This window comes from Muscardinus avellanarius (assembly GCF_963383645.1).
Source record: "Muscardinus avellanarius genome assembly, chromosome: 10".
NCBI lineage: Eukaryota > Metazoa > Chordata > Mammalia > Rodentia > Gliridae > Muscardinus > Muscardinus avellanarius.
Genome location: NC_137796.1, coordinates 14,225,639 through 14,242,193, shown reverse-complemented (window position 1 = coordinate 14,242,193; position 16,555 = coordinate 14,225,639).

The window sequence follows — 16,555 nt, the reverse complement described above, 5'->3', positions numbered from 1 at the left end:
TACCTCCAAGCTACACCCCCAGCCCTAGTTCTTTTTTTTTTTTTTTTTTTTTTTTTTCAGTACTGGGGATGGAACCCAGAGACATTCTACCTCCAAGCTACACCCCAAGCCCTATTTCTTATTCTTTATTTTGAAACAAGGTCTCACTAAGTTGCAAAGGGCCTCACTAAGAAGTAGCTAAGGCTGTCAGCAAACCACGATCCTCCGGTCTCAGCCTCCCAAATGCTGGGATTACAAGTGTGCATCACCATGCCCAGCTGACTCTGTTTCAAAATAAAAAATGAGCTGGGTTTGGTGGCCACTTAGTGAGGCCCTTTGCAACTCCGTGAGACCCTGCTTCAAAATAAAGAATAAAAAAATAGGACTGGGGGTATAGCTCAGAGGTAGAATGCCCCTGGGTTCCATCCTCAGTACCACAGAAAAAAAAGAAAGAAAGAAAGGAAAGGAAAGGAAAGGAAAGGAAAGGAAAGGAAAGGAAACAAAACAAAACAAAAGAAAGGAAAGGAAAAAGAAAAGAAAGGAAACAGGGTCTCACTAAGCTGCAGAGGGCCCGGTCCTGGGGTGAGGCTGCACTGCCACACCCAGCTGAAAGTGTCCCGTTAGGCCAGTTACAGCATCGCTCCCCCCACTGTGGGTTGACGTCCTGTTGCTAAGATCTCCCCAACCTGAAATCACTGAGCTGTGTTCACAGGGTCTCTGATCGCTCTTGGGATACAGTAGTCAAGCTGTCCTGGAGACCGACACAGAGCCACGGCTGTCTCTCTATTCTGGAAGGTTTTTGGTGCTGAAAAAGACCCTTCCCTGAGTTGTTTCAAACTCTACAGATTTGAGTTGTTTTAAAGTCTTCATAGACACTGCTGTACCTTGTCTTGCTTAGATGAAATGTAAGGACCAGTTTTCTCTCCCGATGATTTTGCCCACCCTATGTGGACGCCTCCCTACTGCCCATAAGACCTCCAAGCCGAACTACTAAAATATGCTTCTCATGTCTCTCTAATTTCTCTCTCTAATTTCTCTCCCTCTATCTCTCTCTCTCTGTCTCTCTCTGTCTCTCTCTCTGTCTCTCTCCTCTCTCTCTCTGTCTCTGTCTCTCTCTCTCTCTCTCTCTCTCTCTCTCTCTCTCTCTGTCTCTCTCTCTCTCTCTCTCTCTCTCTCTCTCTCTCTCTCTCTCCCCTCTCTCTCTGTCTCTCTCTCTCTCTCTCTCTCTCTCTCTCTCTCTCTCTCTCTCTCTCTCTCTCGGTACTGGGGATTGGACTCAGGGGCATTCTACCTCTGAGCTACACCCCTCATCCTTTAAAAAAATTCTTTTTTCAGTATTGGGGATTGAACCCAGGGGCATTCTACCCAGAGGTAGCCTTAGCCTCATTTATTTTTTATTTTGAGACAGGAACTCACTAAGTTCAAGGCCAGCCTTGAATTTGCAATCCTTCTGCCCCAGCCTCTAGAGTTGCTGGGATTATAGGCATGCACCACCACACCCAGCATGACACTACTCTTTGTTGTTGTTGTTGTTTTGTTTTGTTTTGTTTTGTTTTGTTTTTGCAGGTCTGGGGGTCTGGGGATGGAACCTAGAGGCATTCGACCTCTGAGCTATACTTCCCATTTTTATTCTTTATTTTGAAACAGGGCCTCACTAAGTGGCTGAGGCTGTCTGCAAACCACCATCCATCTATCTCAGCCTCCCAAATGCTGGGATTACAAGCATGCTCCATCACGCCCAGTTTATGATACTACTTTTTTTTTTTTTTTTCGGGTCTGGGAATGTAACCCAGGGGCATTCGACCTCCGAGCTACACCCCCCTGCCCTATTTTTTATTCTTTATTTTGAAACAGGGTCTCACTAAGCTGCAGAGGGCCTCACTAAGTAGCTGAGGCTGTCTGTGAACCACGATCCTCCTGTCTCAGCCTCCCGAATGCTGGGATTACAAGCGTGCGCCACCACAACCAGTTTATAATACTACTCTTATAGAACTCAAAATCAAGCACTTTTGGCAACGGATTCTTAAATATGACACCAAAATAATAAACAACAAGTTAAAAAGTAGATGAATTTGACTATCTTAGAATTGATTTTTATATTGAAAGACAATATCAAGAAAGTAAAGGAAGGAGCCGGTGTGGTGGCTCACACTTGTAATCCCAGCATTTGGATCGGGGTTCGCAGGAAGCCTCAGCTACTTGGGGAGGCCCTTTGCAATACGGTGAGACCTTGTTTCAAAACTAAAAAGACTACCAGGGATTGGTGGCACATGCTTGTAATCGCAGTACTTGGGATGCTGAGACAAGAGGATCAGATAGGTTCGAAGCCAGCCTCAGCTACTTAGGCTATCAGTAACTTAATGAGACCCTGTTTCCAAATAAAATATAAAAAATAGGACCGCAGGTGTAGCCCAGAGGTAGAAAGCCCCTTGGTTCCATCTCCAGTACCACAAAAATAAATAAATAATAGATTTTTAAAAAGAAAGTAAAAAATGATCCACAGAATGAAAGAAAATACTTTCAAATCATATATCTGATAAAGGTTTAAAATGTATAAAGAAAGCCATGCATGTTAGCACACACTTGTAATCCCAGTAGTTGGGAGGCTGAGACTTGAGGATCATGGTTTGAGGACAGCCTCACTTACTTAATGAGGCTCTTTGCAACTCAGTAAGACCCTGTTGCAAAATAAAGAATAAAAAATAGTGCTGGGGGTATAGCTCAGAGATAGAATGCCTTTGGGTTCCATCCCCAGTACCACAATAAAGAAAGAAAGAAAGAAAGAAAGAAAGAAAGAAAGAAAGAAAGAAAGAAAGAAAGGAAGGAAGGAAGGAAGGAAGGAAGGAAGGAAGGAAGGAAGGAAGGAAGGAAGGAAGAAAGAAAGAAAGAAAGAAAGAAAGAAAGAAGCACAGAATTGCCACATAACCCAGCAGCCCTACTGTGTGTACCCCCAAAGACTCAAAAGCAGAGACCCAGAAGCTGGGACACTAATGTTCCTCATGGCATTTTCACCATAAGGGGAAGGTGGAAACAACCTAGGTGCCCATCAACAGATGGACGCATAAGTGAAACGCGGCGTATAGAGCGGGCGCGGTGGCACACGTTTATAATCCCCATTCTCCGGAGGCTGAGACAGGAGGATCGCAGGTTCACAGTCAGCCTCAGCCACTTGTGAAGCCCTGTTTCAAAATAAAGAATAAAGCCGGGCGTGGTGGCGCACGCTTGTAATCCCCGCGCTTGGGAGGCAGAGACAGGAGGATCGCGCAGGTTCGAAGCCAGCCGCGCACGCTGGCTTAGGAGACCCTGTTTCCAAATATAAAAAAAATGTAAAAATAGGTCTGGGAGTGTAGCCCGGAGGTAGAAGGGCTTCCAGGAACCCCAGTACCACCAATAAAGAAAGAAAGAAAGAAAGAAAGAAAGAAAGAAAGAAAGAAAGAAAGAAAGAAAGAAAGAAAGGCTGGGGATAGCTTGGAGATAGATAGAATACCTCTGGGTTCAACCCCCAGTACCACAAAAAAGAAAAAGAAATGCGGTCTATGTATACCAATGAGCCACTGATACTAAAAATGTAGAGAAGATAAATCCACAGAGACAAAAAGCAGGTTGGAAGCCACCAGGGGCTGGCGGGAGGGAGACTGGGTAATTATTGCTTCACAGGTACAGAGTTTCTGCTGGGGTGATGAAAAGGTTTGGAAACCATGTTGATGGTTGCATAACATGTGGCTGAGCCTCCACTTAAGAATGGTCAAAAGACTCTGGGTGCAGTGGCGCACGCTTGTAATCCCAGCACTAGGGAAGCTGAGACGGAAGGATTGCAGGTTCGCCGACAACCTGCAATCTTAGTGAGACCCTCTGCAATTTAGTTGAGATCTTGTTTCAAAAGTAAAGAAAAAATAGGGCCGGGGTGGAGGTAAAATTCCCCTGGGTTCTACTCTTGGTACAAAAAAAAAAAAAAGTGGTTAAAATAAATACTTGTTTGCCAGGCATGGTGGTGCACACTTATAATCCCAGCATTTGGGAGGCTGAGACTGGAGGATCGCGGTTTGAGGACAGCCTCAGCTACTTAGTGAGGCCCTTCGCAACTCAGTGAGACCCTATTTCAAAATAAAGAATACACCGGGCGTGGTGGCGCACGCTTGTAATCCCCGCGCTTGGGAGGCGGAGACAGGAGGATCGCGCTGGTTCGGAGCCAGCCTCGCTGGCTTAAGAGACCCTGTTTCCACATAAAGTTAAAAAAAAAATAGGTGTGGGAGTGTAGCCCGTGGGAGTGTAGCCCAGAGGTAGAAGGGCTTCAGGAACCCTGGTGCCACCAAATAAATAAATAAATAATAAATAAATAAATAAATAAATAAATAAATAAATAAAATATGTCAATTTTTACAATAAAAACATTGTTAACCCAAATTTTATGTTATATATTATCACAACAAAAAGTAAAGAAATAGTTAATAATAGTTTTTGAGGGAAAAAAAGCAAAAAAAATCTTTGTAATATATTTTATAATTCTAGATAACCAAAGATAGAAAGTTTTCTATTTTTTAACTTTTCTTTTGTGTTTAGTACAAAGAATTGAGCTGAGGGACATTCTAGTTTCGAGCTATACTCCCAGCCCTATTTTTATTTTTTGTGTGGAAACAGGGTCTTACTAGGTTGCTAGGAGTCTCTTTATGTTTCTGAGGCTGGCCTTAAATCTGGAGTGCTCCTGTCTTAGCCTCCCAAGTACTCAGATTACAGGTGTGAGTCACTAGGCCTGGAATATAGATGATATATCAATAGATAGATGATAGATAGACACACAGACAGACAGACATAGATATACATATACATATATATTTTGGGGGGGGGAATGGTACTGGGGATGGAACCCTTCTACCTCCAGGCTACACTCCCAGACCTATTTTATATTTTTACTTGAAAACAGGGTCTCTTACGTGGCTTCGAACCTGCGTGATCCTCCTGTTTCCGTCTCCCAAGCGCGGGGATTACAAGCGTGTGCCACCGTGCCCAGCTAGATTTTTTTTTTTTTAAGAGGTGAGAAGTACTCGAGGGACTGAAACCGGGCACCAGATGATGACGGTATAACAGAGAGTAAATCAGACATAGCCTCGCTCTCGGGAAGCTGACATTCTGATGGGAATACAAAGAACAATTAATGGATGAGCTGAAAAGACACCCTTGAGACAGAGAAGTATAAAGTAGATAATAATCAGAACCTATAAGAGTGCTGTCCATGAGACTCTAGGAGCTGAAAATAATTTGAATAAAGCAGAAATACCTTATTTTAACAGTTCTCAAATTTGTATGCTATAGAATCACTGGGAGTTTTTTTTTTTTTTTTTCGGTACTGGGTGGAACCCAGGGGCATTCTACCTCCGAGCAAAACCCTCAGCCCTATTTTTTATTCTTTATTTGAAACAGGGTCTCACTGAGTTACAGAGGCCTCATTAAGTAGCTGAGGCTGGCTTCTAACCTACGCAATTCTCCTGTCTCAGCCTCCCAAATGCTGGGATTACAAGCATGCACCCCCATGCCCAGCTTACTTAGGGGAGTTTTTTAAAAGTCCTGGTGCTCAGGACATGTCCTATTCCTATTACATGAGACCACATGAAGGTGGGCACCAGGCATCGGTATTTGTAAAGATAGGCAGGTGTGGGTTGTGTTGCTGTATACCTGTAACTCCAGTGCTTGGGAGGGTGAGATGGAGGATAACAGGATTGAGGCCAACCTCGTCAATTTATAAAGATAGCCAGGTGATTCCAAGTGCAATAAAGTATGAGAATTATTGTCATAATTCATGTAATTTCATATGCTAGAAATTGTAAGAAAGAGAAAACTGCCAACTACAATCTCTGATAATAAGCGGGGTGTGGTGGTGCATGCTTGTAATTCCAGTACTTGGGAGGCTGAGACAGGAGGATCACAGGTTCAGGGACAATCTCAACTGCTTAGTGAGGCCCTCTGCAACTTAATGAGACCCTGTTTTAAAATAAAGAATGAAGCCGGGCATGGTGGCACAAGCTTGTAATCCCAGTATTTGGAAGGCTGAGACAGGAGGATCGTGGTTTTCAGACAGCCTCAGCTACTCCTTAGTGAGGCCCTTTGCAACTCAGTAAGACCCTATTTCAAAATAAGAAAAAATAGGGTTGGAGATATAGCTCGGAGGTAGAATAACCCTGGATTCCATCCCCAGTACCACAAATAAAAAATAGGAAGGAAGGAAGGAAGGAAGGAAGGAAGGAAGGAAGGAAGGAAGGAAGGGAGGAAGGAAGGAAGGAAGGAAGGGTCGGGCATGGTGGCGCATGCTTGTAATCCCCACGCTTGGGAGGCGGAGACAGGAGGATCGCGCAGGTTCGAAGCCAGCCACGCTGGCTTAAGAAACCCTGTTTCCAAATAAAAATGTATATAAAAAAATAGGTCTGGGAGTGTAACCCAGAGGTAGAAGGGCTTTCAGGAACCCCAGTACCACCAAAAAAAAAAAAAAAAAAACACCAAAAAAACCAAAAAAATAGGGCTGGAGAACCAGGCGTGGTAGTGCACACTTGTGATCCCAGCATTCAGGAGGCTGAGACAGGAAGACAGAGGTTCGCGGACAGCCTCAGCTACTTAGTGAGGCCCTCCACAACTCAGTGAGACCCTGTTTCAAATAAAGAATAAAAAATAGGGCTGGGGATGTAGCTCGGAGGTAGAATGCCCCTAGGTTCCATCCCCAGACCCGCAAAAAAAAAAAAAAAAAAAAAAAAATAGGGCTGGAGATATAGCTCAGCAGTAGAATGCCTTTGGATTCCATACCCAGTACTGATATAAAAAAAAGGAAGAAAGAAAAGAAAAATGAAAAGAAAGAAAATAACTGAAAACTCAGCATCCGAGGGTCTCAGATGACCTCTGCTGGAGAGGCAGAGCCAAGGCCACCCCTCAGGAGAACATGCTCAGGGCCCTGGGGTGAGAAGGGACGTTCTAACCCTCTGGCCTGGCTCCTGGGCACGCCAACTGGCTAATGGGCAGCAGGGGGCCAGCCAGTTCACACGCTGTGACCGCTGTCGCCTCCGTGGGACATGTTCTGAATGGCGTTTCCCACCCTCAGGAAGCCTCTCCCTGACAGGTGCTGGTGTTTGAGCCTCCTCTCCTGCCCTGCCCTCCGGAGCCTCGCCCTCCTGTGGCTGCCCGGGCACTTCAGGACCTGCTGTGTGCCAGTGCCAGTCCCACACCACCCCCCTCCTGCAGGCACACCTCCCAACCCCGTCCCCGGGTGTCCTCTTATAGGTCACAAGCCACACTGAGTCCACTTCTCACCTCCATGTAACCATGAACCTTACAGGCATCTCCCCTGACTGCCAAGACTCCTTCCACAGAACGGGGGGCCAAGACGAGAGGGCAGGGCATGTGGTCAGTTCAGCACAGGTGTCCTGGCACCAGAGACCTGCACCTGGAGGAAGGAGTCCTGACGTGTGTCTCAGCTGAGCAGGAAGCAAATGCCATCTTTTCCCGGCCAACGCAAGATTGCAGTAGCCTCAACCTGGCCTCTTTACCAGCTGGGATTAAATTTGGCTGATGAGGAAAAAGAAAATCCCAATTCACAACAATTTAAGGCTTCACACAGGGTTTTATTTTCACAAGTTAAAGAGGTTAGGAACTAGCCGGGCATGGTGGCACACTCTTGTAATCCCCGCGCTTGGGAGGCGGAGACAGGAGGATCACACAGGTTCGAAGCCAGCCTCGCTGGCTTAAGAGACCCTGTTTCCAAATAAAATATAAAATAGGTCTGGGAGTGTAGCCCGGAGGTAGAAGGGCTCCACCCCCCCCCCAAAAAAAAAGAGGTTAGGAACTAGACAGCCATCCCATAAAGGTCTTTCCACTTGGCCACGCTGATCTCTGGCGGGTGACCCTGAGCCTCAGGTCCAGAGTGGCTGCCAGAGCTCCAGGCACCGTGCCCAGGTTTCAGGCAGCAGGGCTTTTCTGACAATTCCGTAAGCCCCTGGCAGTGCTGCTGGCTCTGGGTGGGGAAAGAAATTGGAAACCCATTTTCACATATAGCCCATAAACCAGTTTCAGCAAATGGGCACAATATCAGGTCAGATTTCACAAACTGGACTTGTCACACTGGACATGCAGATTTGTAGCCGAGCGTGACGGTGCGTGTCTGTAATCCCAATACTAGAAAAGCTGAGGGAGGAGGGTTACATGTTTGAGGCCAGTACTCTGTAACTTTGTGAGACCTTGATTTGAAATAAAAAATTAACTAGGGCTGGGGGTATAGTTTGGAGATACAACACCCATGGGCTAAGTCCCGGGACACACATACCCCATGCAGATTTGCAAGTTAAAAGCACTCCGGTCCTCCTGGGTACAGGCTGCCTGGAGATAGAAAGCTGGGTCTCTTCCAGGAGCCCATGGCCACCCATCTGCCACCGAGAGCAGAGCTGTCCTTAGCGTCCTGCACGCTTATCTCCCAAGAGGCACAGAATGAACATCACCGAGAACCCAGGGAGCCGCCTCAGTCACACCCTCAGCCTCCCGGAGGTGGAGGAGAGCTAGTTGGTTCCGCCTCAAGTCTCGGCCTCCTGTTTGTCCTTGAGACCACCACTGTGTGTGCGTACATAGGTGTTGGTACCAGGGATTGAACCCAGGGCATTCTGCCTCTGAGCTATACCCTTGGCCCCATTTATTTTAAGTTTGAAACAGGGTCTCACTAGGATGCTGAGCGTCTCACTATTTGCCGAGGCTGCCTCTGAACCTGTGATTCTCCTGTCTCAGTACTGGGATTACAGGCATGCGCCGCCACGCCCAGCCCCTACTATTTTATTTTGAAACATGGCTAAATTGCTGAAGGTTGGGACCACTCTTCTTTTTGTGTGTGTGTGGGGGTGTGGTACTGGAGCTTGAATCCAGGGGCATTCTACCTCTGAGCTACGCTCCAGTCTGATTTTATTATTTATTTATTTTTATTTATTTATTTATTATTATTATTTTTTTGTGTGGTGGTACTGGGGTTCCTGGAAACCCTTCTACCTCCGGGATACACTCCCAGACCTATTTTTATACTTTTTCTTTATTTGGAAACAGGGTCTCCTAAGCCAGCGCAACTGGCTTCAAACTTGCACAATCCTCCTGTCTCCACCTCCCAAGCGCGGGGATTACAAGCGTGCACCACCACGCCTGGCTCAGCCTGATTTTATTTTTTATTTGGAAACAGGGTCTCACTAAGTTGCAGAGGGCCTCATTCAGTAGCTGAGGCTGGCCATGAACCTGTGATCCTCCTGTCTCAGCCTCCCAAGTACTGGGATTACAGTTGTGCCCCACCACACCCAGCTCTGAGACTACCATTCTGATGGGATGTTTTCCTGGTCGGGTCTTCACAGATAACTGGCCAAAAAGTCCTGACTATGGAGCCTAACCCTGAAGCAGCCTATCAGAAAGTCAGCTGGAAGCTAGGCGTGGTGGCGCACACTTGTAATCCCTGTGCTTGGTAGGCTGAGACAGAAGGATTGCACCGGTTCGAAGCCAGCCTCAGCTATTTAATGAGGCTCTCAGCAACTTATTGAAACCCTATTTCCAAATAAAAATATAAAAATAGGTCTGGGAAGCCGGGCGTGGTGGCGCACGCTTGTAATCCCTGTGCTTGGGAGGCTGAGACAGGAGGATCGCACAGGTTCAAAGCCAGCCTCAGCTACTTAGTGAGGCTCTTAGCAACTTAGTGAGACCCTGTTTCCAAATAAAATATTAAAAAATAGGTCTGGAAGTATAGCCCGGAGGTAGAAAGCCCCTGTGTTCCACCCCCAGCACCACCAAAAAAAAAAAAATAGTAATAAAATTGTAGGGGTGCTGGAAAGCAGGCTGGAAGAAGCACTTTCCCCCACCTCAGCATGAGAAGATAACTAGAGAAGTCTTCTCTCATATTAGGATTAGAAATAAGATATTAGAATATAGAGTAAGGTAGGATTAGAAACAGAATGAAGATCCATAAGCCCAGCTGCCCAGGTTGCAGGATTCAAGGATGAGGGTAGGGGACCCACAAGGTCAAAGCCTCTAATCTCCAGCTTGCCGGCCAAGGTCTTTGTAAATGGGACCCCATCCCCATATCTCTGAGCTAGATCAGCAAACAAGGCCAGGCTAATCTGCTCTCCAGGCAGATTCTTCAGTGCAGAGATAAGCCTGGCCCAGCCAAGGTGGGTGGGTGGGAAAGGCAGAGCAGGCTCTGACGTGTGTGGATGCATGTTTTAAAATTATTGGTTGTACTTGTTTGTCCTTGTATCTGATTGGTTGTATTCTAAGGTTGGCGGGCTCTGACGTGTGTAACCACTCCCTCGTGTGTAACCACTCCCTCCTAGGGTTATAAAATTCAGAGCGTGGAGTGGGGAGGGGTCGAACCTCGGCCATAGTGTCTTGGTCTCGACCCCTGGCTAGCCGGGACAGAGCTGCAGCGCAATAAACCTCGCTTGCATTTTACATCTCTTGTGAGTCCTTCGATATTTGGGTTGGTGGGCGATTCTTGGGCCCTTCAAAAATAATAATAATAATAGGTCTGGGAGTATAGCCCGGAGGTAGAAAGCACCTGGGTTCCACCCCCAGTACCACAAAGAAAGAAATGAAAGAAAGAAAGAAAGAAAGTAAGTCAGCTGGAGACAGGCACCGTGGCGCACACTTGTCATCCCAGTATTTGGGAGGCTGAGACAGAAGGACCATGGGTTCATGGACAGCTTCAGCAAGAAGTGAAACTCTCATTAACCTAGTGGGCCCCTATTTCAAAATAAAAATAAAATAGGGCTAGAGATATTGCTTAGAGGTAGAATGCCCCTGGGTTCAATGCCTAGTGCCACCAAAACAAAAAAGAAAAAAGAAAAAAAAAGAAGACAGCTGGGAAACGGATTTTTTTTTTCAAAACACTTAGTGTGACTTGATGTATCTACCCATTTGATATAAACTGCTTCAAGAAGGGCCCAAGCCCAGGAGGGAAGGCGGCAGGTGCCACTGAATCGTCTTCGCATGACTGGCAATGCTTAACGAAAGCAGCCCCGAGGGAGCATGGTCTCTGGCCAGAGTACTCCTTGTTCTTAGAATGTTCTTTCATAGCTATTGTTCTTTTGGTAATGATTCTCTTAACTTTCCACACGAATTGCTCCAGTGATGTAAAAAATTAAAACGTATTACTTTAAATGCCCTCGGCTTTGCTCCAAGCTGTAATAAAATCTAGTCAGAATTTAGGTGCTGTGGGAGCATTCAAGCTGCAGCAATCACAAATGCAGAATTCCTCTCTATCTTTGACCTTCATTCTAATCATTAACCTATAGTAAAAGCCTTAAAAGTCAACTGAAGCCATTAGCCCTAAAAACTTGCAAGGGAGGCAACCGGTGCCTCTGTTTACCCCATCTCCTTGTGATCCAGCCTAGATACAGAGAAGATAAACTTTGTGTGACTTCAAAGCAGCCTAGTTGATGAGCAGCCAATACTGCCTGATACAATAGAGCCGAAGGCTAGGAAGATTTTTGACCCTTGCACCTAGTACATGCACCGCCCGAGACAGGGAGGTACCACCTGGCTAAAAAATTTATATGTCAGAATAATAAATGTGCAGGCATGAAGTTTTGATGGTTATAAAGAAAGGAAATCTTGTGAGACTAAGAAAGCATTTTGTATGAAGAAAAATTTATCCTAAGATTGTCCCACATGGGAAAGAAAAGATCAGGATAATAATCAGAAAGATTAGGAAGTTGCAGACGGATTGTGGTATGAAAATGGATTATTAAAAGAGGAATAGGTTTCTAATAAGCCTACCGCTTGAGGAAAAGTGCTCAGTGGTTTAAGGAGTACAGCTGACAATTAAATCTAAAAACTTCATGTTGCCTTTTGGGCCCTATCTGCTAAACTGTGTCGTGAGTGTTGTTTACAGACAGGACCTGGCAGGCCTCCATCACAGCCCCTGGATCGTCATAGATGTACACAACTTGGATTCATCTGATTTCCCCATGCCAACTATATGGACTAAGCCCTAGGAATGGAAAATTCCGAAAGCGTTAAAGGAGATTCCATGAGAGGCCAAATTCTCCAAAGCCCTGGGCATGCCTGTCCCTTCTGGAATTTGCCCTCTGGAGCCGCCCATCTGCAAGGGCAGGGGGCTGGACTTGATCACAGGATCTGGGGCTGATCTTGAATGGCTAATCTTGAATGCCGGACCAGTGTCCTTTTACCTTGTTTACATGTCCTTCACTATTGTTCTGTGGTGTTTACACTTTTTACTAGGAATCTCACTGGTGGAAGAATATAAATTTCTTGGTTTTTGGTAATAAACCCGTCAATCGCACAAGAGGCAGTTGTCCGTGTCAGTCATTTTTCATATTTCTCTCGCCCAAGCCCCTGGGGACGAATCCCCATATTTAGTATTGTGAACAGGGACTTGAAGGAATTTTATTTAATAAGGGAGAGGAATTGCTGTAGAAAAAGTCTCTGCAGAACACAGCCAAATCTTTTTGCCCACCTTCTGAGAACTTAATCCCAGAGGTCCCGGTGCCCGACTGAGCTGGTCTGTTGCAGGCAGGGTGCATTCTGCCCGGCCCCAGGGCCTAGCTCAGCGGAAGCTTGCGTACAGGAGCACGGACACCCAGGAGAGCTGGATGTGGCAATCACAGGCCGCAGCCCGAGGTAGCTTGCTAAACCCGCAGTTCCGTTCTCTTTTTCCATCATGGGAAAGCCATGATGCAAGCTACTCCCACAGGGAGGCACAGAAGGAAGAGAGAGCAGTGTGTGTTACAGCCCAGCAATTGTAAATTCCAGTGCGGTGGGGGAAATGGAAGAGGGGAGGTTCCAGTACTTGAGAGGCTGAGACAGGAGAATTCCAGGTGCACGGTCAGCCTCAGCCACACGATGAGGCCCCCCAGGAACTTAGTGAGACCCTGTTTGCAAATTAAAAAAATTAAATAGGGCCGGGTGTGGTGGTGCACACTTGTAATGCCAGCATTTGGGAGGCTGAGACGGGAGGATTGCAGTTTACAGACAGCCTCAGCTACTTAGTGAGGCCCTTTGTAAGTCAGTGAGAGACCGTTTCAAAATAAAGAATAAAAAATAGGGCTGGGGGTGTAGCTCGGAGGTCAAATGCCTCTGGGTTTCATCCCAGACCCACACACACAAAGAAAAATAAAATAAAATAAATAAACAAAGCTGGGAAGTGTAAATGGAGTCAGTGCTCCCTGGCAGCAATTTGGCTAAGTGCTTATATAAGCTTTGCTGGGCACCACCCTTCTGAGGCTGCAGACTACACAGCAGCGCTGCGGGCAGAGCGCAGGACCGGAACCCGTCCCGCAGCACTGCTGTGGCCTGGAGATCTGGACCAGCCAGCATGCGCATGCCTACACACAGGCTGATATATTTACACTGTGCAAAACCAAGGCACTGCTAGAAAAACCAAGGTAGACAAAGGGGCAGATATCAAAAGACTCATGGGGATATGTGAAAAGGGTAAGTCACGGGACATGATTGAACTTACTAACTGCTTGTATTTAACTAACGTGAAATTGACGAGCGACACCAATCAGGCGCTCCATTAAAAAAATGCAGGAGCAAAGAATGTACCGGGCATTAGGGACTCCACGCACCCCTCCACTCGCTGTGGAAGACCCCAGGGAGACCCGCTGGGATGCAAAGAGAGGAGCCTGTAATTCCAGCACTTGGGAGGCTGAGACAGGCAGATCACAGGTTCAAGACTAGCCTCAGCAATTTAGTGAGACACTTAGCAACCGAGTAAGACCCCCGTTTCAAAACAAAACAAAAAATTAAAATGTTCTGGAGTGTAGCTCGAAGGTAGGATGCCCTCGGGTTCAGTCTCCAGTACCGCAAAAATAAATAAATACATTAATTAATTTAAAAGGGCTGGGGGTGTAGCTAGAAGGTAGAATGCCTCTGGGTTCAACCCCCAGTAGCGCTCTACCCACCCCCACACACATGGCTCAAACTCAAGGATGTCTGAACCTTGACACAGGGACAGAGGGGCAGTTAGTTACACCCAGGGACTCTTCTCTGTGGGCCTGGAAGCAACCTAGCATATGTTTTACCCTCTGAAATTCCACTGGCCCTTCACACCCTCCCACTGGTAAGAGGAGAGGAGGAGGATCGGAAGCAGGAGTCCATTCCCGTCTCCTTCTCCCTTTCCCATTTTTTCGGACATACTGCCTGTCCTTGGACAGAGAAGGAACGAGCCGGCCATCGGGGGCCTTCTCTGCTTGCTTCACGTGGTGGAGCCACTCAGCACAGCACGTCCTGTGGGTAGGTGGCCGGCTCAGGCCCGGCTTGGCAGCCTCTAAGTCCACTTGGCAGTGTGGCTGGAAAGGTGGTCACCTCTTAGCCCTCCTGACTCTTCACCCATAAAGAGGGAAGGCCAAGGTCCGGCCCAGTGTTCTGGTTAGCATTCTCAGCCATCACTAAAGACCTGGGTATGTAATTAGAGGAAAGAAGATCTGTTGTCTTAAGGTACTGGGCTCAGTCCACATGAGGCCGGGGACCGTGGATCTCAGGGCATGGCCGCGGGAAGTGGAGAGAGGAAGAGCACATGGGCTGCGCTCCTCACATCACGGAGGCTGGAAGCAGGAGAGAGAGCAGGAGAAGGAACCATTTATATAATCCGCAAGGCTGCACCCACCTCCATCCACACCTCACTGGCCCGGGTCAACACCCAGATAAATCCATCACAATCAGTTCATCCACTGCTGGGATTATAACCCTCACGATTCAATTACATCAGCTCCAAACAATACATGAGCTCTTTATGGGGCATTTTATGGGGCATTTTATATCTAACTATGACATTCTGACCTAGCTCCTAACGAGCTCATGCCCTGCTCATAATGCAAAATGCATTTAGTCCTCCCCAAGATTTCCCAAAGTCTTTAACAGTTCCAGCATTGCTGAAAAGCCCCAAAGTCCAAAGTCTCCTCTGAGACTAGAGGTAAACTCTTTTTATTTTTATTTTTGGTGGTAACTGGGGGTGGAATCCAGAGGCTTTCTACCTCTGGGCTATACTCCCAGACCTTTTTTTTTTTTTTTTTTGGAAACAGGGTCTCACTAAGTTGCTGAGAGCCTCACTAAGTAGCTGAGGCTGGCTTCGAACCCGTGCAATATCCTGTCTCAGCCTCCCAAGCGCGGGGATTACAAGCGTGCGCCACCACGCCTGGTTTAGAGGTAAACTCTTATGAGCCTCTGTAAAACACAATCAAGGTCAAAATAAAAAGCAAGTTATATGTATCCAATATACAATGGCAAGGTGTAAACATGTGCATTCCCAAAGGGGGGAATAGTGCCATAGAAAGAAGGAATGGGACCGAAACGGGAAGGAAATCCGGCAGGACAAGCATTAGATCCTGCAGCTCCACTTCCGGCATCCAGGGCACATGTTGGTGAGATGTGATCTCCAAGGGGCCTTGGCAGCCTTGCCCTGTGGCCTGGCTGACTGCAGTGGGCGCCCGAGTGCCTCTTCCAGCCTGGCTCCAAGGCTCATGGCTGGCAGCCTTTCAGGGGTATTTCTTGCAACCTGGGTATCCCCCTCCCAGCTTCAAAGAGTGTCCCATTTGGGCCTGCTTCCAGGGATTCCAACTTTGCCACACAGTGCCTGGCTTTCCAGGCCTTCTTTTGAAATCTGGGGAGAAGCCTCCATGGCCCCCTTTTTCTAGCAAAGCCAATATTACATGGGCTCCCAGATGAGCCACAACAGAAAAGGTAGCCATGCCCTCCTTAATCAGTGCTCCTGGGGCCTTTCAAGCATAGCCCCAGCCCCATTCATCAGGGCAGCTATGGCCCCCAACTTCACCTGGGTCGCCCCTGGCTCCAACTCCATCTGCAGCCTCCCGCGTGGCCATCGCTAGCCCGCCACCATGATGGCCACCGCTTCCTCTTCCAGCCATTTTCCTTTCTTCCATGACATCATCTCTCTGGGCCGCAGCTTTACACATGACTTTCAGCTAAACTGCAAGACTACAAAGTCTCTCTGCCTTATTTGCTGCTCCTAAAATTTGGTATACAGTCCACTGAATGCAGACATAAATGTCCATGATCCAGTTTGGATGTTTTGCTGTTTTGAGATTTCCCCCATCAGATTAATCAGCCCCACCCCCACCCCCCCCGCCCAGTATCCCCATACTGAAACTCAGGGGCATTCTACCTCCAAGCTACACTCCCAGTCCTGTTTTAGTTTTTATTTTGAAACAGGGCCTCACTATGTAGCTGAGGCTTGGCTGCAAATCTGCGATCCTCCTGTCTCAGCCTCCCAAGTACTGGGATTACAAGTGTGTGCCACCACACCTAGCATTGTCCGTTATCTTTAAATTCAGCCTCACAAAGTTTCAGGGCATAGGCAAAATGCAGATAAATTCTCAACCGAAGTGCAACACACATGACCTCTACTCCATTTCCCAATGGAGTCCTCTCTGGCCTCCACAGTCTCCTGAGAACTGCCTCTACTGTCTGCCTTTCTAGACATTCTGGCCCTTCCAATTTCCTCTCACAAACCCGTTCCAAGGTCATAATCCACATGTTCAGACTTAAGATACAGCAGCAATCCCACTTCCCTGGTACTAGGTTTTGTTCTGGTCAGTATTCT